Source organism: Seriola lalandi, unplaced genomic scaffold (genome assembly GCF_002814215.2).
Source record: "Seriola lalandi dorsalis isolate HSWRI2012SDOR001 ecotype SW California unplaced genomic scaffold, Sedor1 jcf7180002054952, whole genome shotgun sequence".
NCBI classification, from domain to species: Eukaryota; Metazoa; Chordata; class Actinopteri; order Carangiformes; family Carangidae; genus Seriola; species Seriola lalandi.
Window position 1 is genome coordinate 122,896 of NW_019525503.1, and position 5,949 is coordinate 128,844.

Genomic DNA, 5,949 nt, shown 5'->3' on the forward strand with positions numbered 1-5,949 from the left:
GTTGGAAACTTAATTACAAATAACATACACACCACTATTGACTTTATAACACTTTTATTTAATATATTCAGATGTAAATTTACAATATCAACCAATTATTCACAAATAGTTCTTCAGAGCCCCGGGATGATCTTAAAAACTAAAACTGGCATTTCTCCATTGGTCTATCTTGCCTGTTAAGGTTACTATAATGAGGAGGTGATGATGTCAACTTTGAAAGAGGGGGGCTGTGGAGCTGAGGGGGGGTGGTCTGTTGTTTTTTAGCTTGTATTTTCCAATTCAGTTTGATCTTGTTTTCCACAGTATTCTCCATATAGTTCTGACAGCATATGTGGACAAACATTATACTATCTTTTATGTCAGAATCCCAACTATACAGTGTTTTAATAAGTCAAATCAAAACATACCACAAAGGTCAATGAATCTTTACAGAAGTGACGGTGCAACGTAGCAGATGAAGAAAAATCCACCTTCAAACTGCCAGTAATCAGCTGGATCCTTGGAGCATCTGGGGGGAAAAAAAATAACAGGAGACACTAAGATTCACTGTCAAGTCCTTAAAAAGTATGATTTAATTATTTTTTTGTTTACCATTACTTTAATAAAGCTTAAACAAATGTTATTTAAATGATCTGCACCGACAAAGAATACTCTGACCTTCTGTGGCTGCTTTCTAATGTTCCACCGGACTAAACATCAAACACCTGAAGCTCATCTTCAGAACTCTGCTTGTGTTAAGGAGACCCACCTATGTAAAAGCATACTGACAATGTGCCCTGAAAATAATGGCCAAATATTGTTCCATTTACTTTACGACCAGGTTTCTGTTGGTCAATTTTAAACAACTGGCTATTTAAACAATGTGTGCACTGGATGGAAAAATTACAACTGCCTCAGTCGGAAACTGTTGTTTCCAGAATACAATTGAAACAATCCTCCTCTTGGTCACAAAGCAGCTGCTGGTCTGGCTTCACAGTACATCTCAGACATACTGTTAGTTTACAATCCCAGCAGATCACACGCTGGAAATCTCCATGTGTTTGCATCAAGACTATGTTTTGCTAGCCAAAATTAGCCTCCCTGTTGATATATCAGTTCAGGTGAAGATGCACCTTGCTAACCAAGCTAGCCAGCTAGTGCTAGTGTTAGCTGATAACCTGTGTCAACCTGGGTTAGCCCATGGAAGTGTTCAGTCAAAGCCCAATAAAAAGGTATATTTAATCGACGTTAATCTAACAACGTTTGGTTTGTGTTTTGTGTGTGTTAATGCGCAGCGTTAATGTTGGTTAATACATTGTCAATAAAGACGTCGTTATAGTTCAAGATAATGTGACGTTTACAAAATGTGTAGACAAATATTTGACATATTGTTCATTTAATACTCAAACCAGTCCTCAACTGAAGCAGACATTCATGCACCTATCCTGACAGTTGATAGATATTTGTGATTAACTGTGATTAACCGCATCTTAACTTAAGTGTTTGTCTTTTATTGTCATTTGAAAGGTTTCCACACTGTGAAAACAATGATCTGTGCCAACAGAAGGAGGACCTCATGTACAGAGCAGCCCATTAGTTTCAATTCATCTGGTTGTGGAGAAGGGAGACTGCATGGACATCCTTAGTTCTCTAATGTGCTGTGATGATGATGATGATGATGATGATGATGATGATGATGATGATGCTAGAAAACCTCCCAGTTCAGCTTCCTCTGATGAAATGACAGACTAACTGCTGATGAGTTTGTTTATTATTCTCTGTCTTCAGTATTCACAGGTTCAGTTTCTTACCTGCAACTTCATTTCTGCTGTTGTCGACAGGTGATGGTAGCAACACTTTTAAGATCAGAATTTATAAATATTAAACTGTGATTAAGTGATGGATCAACTCTAGCACTGTGACCACCTCCACAGGTGAAAGTATTTACCTGTTAACATCAGCATGTTATTTGATCCTTCATTGTCAGTGTAGTCAGACAACATTTAAATATTTCTAGTATTTATGTTGTTGATTAAAGTTAACATAGAAATAGTCACACAATGCTGTACGTGTTACTATTGTGAACATTCATAGCAGATGTGTTCTATAAAAACCATCAACAAAGTTAAAGCAAGAGCTCCACAAATAACGTTATTGGACATTATAAAATACATTAATTTAAACAATTTACAACACTGGAAACATATAAATGGATTAATTAAATACTGTAGTGTACAATTTATAATCAACCAACTATTTAAAATCAAAAAATAGTTGTGGATGAAGTGAAAGCTGAATTTCACTGTCATATGTAAGTTTGCTTAATGAAGGAAGTAGTTGAATCAACAGCAACAGAATCTTTAGTAACAAGTATAATAATTATTCATCATGAGTCCTAATGTGTGAGACAGTTAATATTTATTTGCTCCAGTAACAATCTCCCTCTAAATAAGTGATGCTGTTGGAACAGCACACTGATATTAACTATAATGGCTGAGGAATATGAAATATGAACTCTAATGTTTTAAACTATTGACAATTTGTTACAGCTACAGTGGAAAAAAATACAGTGGGAAAAGTAACCAAAAGTCATGTGATTGTATGTCTGACATAGGGCAGAGAGTGTAATACGACAGTGAGGGTGTAGGGAACAAGGAAGTGATAGTGGAACTGATAAGACTGAACAATGTTTTGGCCACCAATGTAAAATTAAAAAAATACTATATTATCATATAAGACACTGTGTTTATGTTTGGGAAGAGAAGATCTTCACGTGTGGACACTGCAGGTGGAGGTGGTGCAGGGCCTCCATCATTGATGCAAGAGGTTGTAGGTGTCCAGGAATCCAGACTTTGGCTGGATGGAAAAAAACATTATAATAATAAGAGAGAAATCAATATCATATTGTAAAGTTTAGAGAAAAAGATAAAAGAAACAGCTCTCTGATTGGATGATCACAGATATCTGAAAATACATTATTCCCTCGTCTTAGTTGTAATAAACAGTCGGCTGAACCGTTTTACATTAAATAACAATACAATAGAAACTAATACTCAGTTTGGTGTCATTGTGCAGGTGCACATGTCATGATGGTTCTCAGCTCTCAGTGATGTTCTTTATTCTGACAGAGACAGAATCATTCCAACAGATGTTTTGACTCCTGTCATCAATAATGAAATGAACTAGAGCTGAAAACTAGCCGACTAATTCACTGACAGTTGTCTGTACACCCAATGGTGCATAGCAAAAATTAACTATTAAAAGATAATTCAGTTTAGTTCATTTTCAAAATGCAAATTGTAAATATAGGCTCAAGTTGTAACCCACACATTTAAATCACAAAGTATTGTGTCTTTATTTAATTTTTTCCCCTGTCATTTAACGTCAATATTGTTATAATTTAAAAGCACAGGGTACAATATCCACTGGATCTCACAAGACTATTTATGCAGCAGAGTCGGAGCTCTTAACTTGGAAATATTGTTTTGACATTTTTACACCCAGATTTTGCCTTTTCATCTTTTTCATCCATAATTCCACATTAAAGCTCAGTTTGAACAGGAGGCTCCAAAAAACAGTGTCTGTTCCTCTGTGTGTGATGTTATTTATTGCTTTATTTATGGGAACTTGTTTCACAGGAAACCAGCCGTAAGATGACGTTTGAATACCCCACTAATGTCTCTGATGTAACATTGGCATTCCCTTAACTCTACTTGTACTGCCTTATCAGTCAGTTACTTTCATTTGTTAAATAGCACCTCCTGCTGTTGGGTTTGTATAGCAGTCATTTAGGTCAGGTAATCCGTGTCTCTAGTTAATGACATCATCAGTAAGTGTGTCTAGGTAGTTCTCCATGTCAGAGCAGAGGGAAAGTTCATGCCTTTTTTATCGGACATCATCCAGACGTTCAAGTCTTTGAAAGCATCGTCGGTATGTACAAATAATCCTTTAGTTTATCATTTATTGATGTATATGTATATTTTTACAAAGCAGAGACATTTTAACAGATTGTGGGCAGATAACTGTACAGATTCATGTCGGCCACATGTTCTGGCTTGCTTTAAGTTGAGAGAATATGCATACAGAGACAATGTATGTAGTATATACTTACCAGTAGCCTGTCTTTATGTTTTAGATATGTTTGTAGTTATTTCAAATACAGTTATATTGCATTTATACATTTACATGTACATTTGGGCCTTATTTGGACATTGTGTATTATTGGTATAACTTGTGATATGCTTAATCTCACACACAATGGAAATCCGAACAGTTTTAACTGTATGTTTTTTCTTTCTGTCAGTTTTACCCTACTGCCAGTTGCTGCATTAAAGAAGTCAACTTGAGCCTCTTTGTCCGTGTAGTAATTGGGGATGGAGTTTATCTACCTGTCAATTCATGCAAGGCGTGTGAAGAGGACAGGAAACTACTGTTTTGCCTGGTACGTAAAGAATGACTCATATTCATGTGTCCGTCTCTCTGTGAATGATTTGAAGAATTAAAATTAAGTAATTACTTTGTTGCCTGTGTGGCACATAGGATAATTATGTAATATTATTTATTAATTTAATTGCCCACTGTGTGTTGTTTATATGTTGTATATGTTTTCTGCTCCTCTGGATGTCAAGACTCACGACTTAATAATCTCTTCTGTTTTTTTCCTCTGTTGTGTGATGGCCGGTCTTTGCTTCAGGATGTGTGTTGTGCTGGAAAGGTATCTATCTGTATTTCCAGTATCATATTCTGAATCATCCTGAACATACAATACTGTTCTGTGATCTCTTCTTCACAGAAAGACTCCAGATATTATTTACATGTTTAACACACAGAGAGAATCTTAACAAGTCTTTAAGGTTTGTTTTCTTTTATTGTTTTCTCATTAACGTTTTAATAGTTGTTCAATAGTTGTTCTTGAAGACTCATCTCTTTTGATAATTTGACAGATTTTTCCAGTTTATTCATAGACATGTGTATGAGCTCATGTTCCAGTAGGTGTCACAACCTCACTGTGCTGAGTGCTGATGACACCATGACGCTGTCCTTGGTGCTGAAGTAACAGACGGATTTGTACAAACATATTAATTGATATTAAATTGTCCTCTAAAACAGAGGCTTTCCGAGCCTGTGAAAGTGAGCCTCCCCTCAGAGAATATCTAGTTGGTCACCCCCCCCCCTTTTCTTTTGGTACACCTTATGTCTTAATTTGTTAACCCTTATGCCCTCCTCAAATTTACTACCCTCTGGACACCTTCGTGGCCAAAAATGTACACGCACAAAAAACTTTAAATCACTTTAAATCATCATACATCAATATTTTTTTTAACTTTTTTTTTCATAAATCAAATAAACAACTTCAAACTTGCTCAAAACTACCAAACATTCAATCATTTTCAGGATTTTAACCCTTTAAATACCAGTTTAATTATTTGAATTATTAATTATTTATAAAAAAAAACCACCAAAATTTAGTTATATTCCATATAATAAATAGTACGAGGATGAGGCTTTGGTGGTGATTAGAGTCTTGGATATGTCAAAGATTAACAACAAAATTGATTTGATTGCATTAGTATTTTTTATGTAGTGCGAGATACTCCCTCTGGACACCTTTGCGGCCAAAAATGCCTCATTGACTTCCATTAAAACCACATTTTTTAATCTCACTGCCATTACAGTATAAAACCATGCATTCTGTAATGTCAGCGTTTCATTTTGAAGAAAAGTAGTTATATTTGACATTTTTACTGTATTCCACCAGATTCAACCATTTTACTTTTTGTAGGCCAATGCATGAAATTCTTGAATTTTTACCTGTTATATTATGGAGCCATGTGACTACCAGGGGGCCCCAAGAGTATCTTTTATGTGTGTGTGTGTGTGTGTGTGTGTGTGTGTGTGTGTGTGTGTGTACGTGTGTGTGTGTGTGTGCGTGTGCGTGTGTTTATGTGTGTGTGTTCGAATGCAAATTCC

General features: G+C 35.7%; 1 long non-coding RNA gene across 1 annotated transcript in view; it reads left to right on the top strand.

Annotated features, from left to right (window-relative positions):
• The first annotated feature begins 3,851 nt into the window (after positions 1–3,851).
• Positions 3,852–5,949, top strand: part of LOC111645438 (uncharacterized) — a 10,363-nt gene continuing 8,265 nt past the window's right edge. The window contains exons 1-2 of the long non-coding RNA XR_002759870.2: positions 3,852–3,909; positions 4,283–4,420. This is a non-coding gene — a long non-coding RNA (uncharacterized LOC111645438). The remainder of the gene's footprint in view (positions 3,910–4,282; positions 4,421–5,949) is intronic.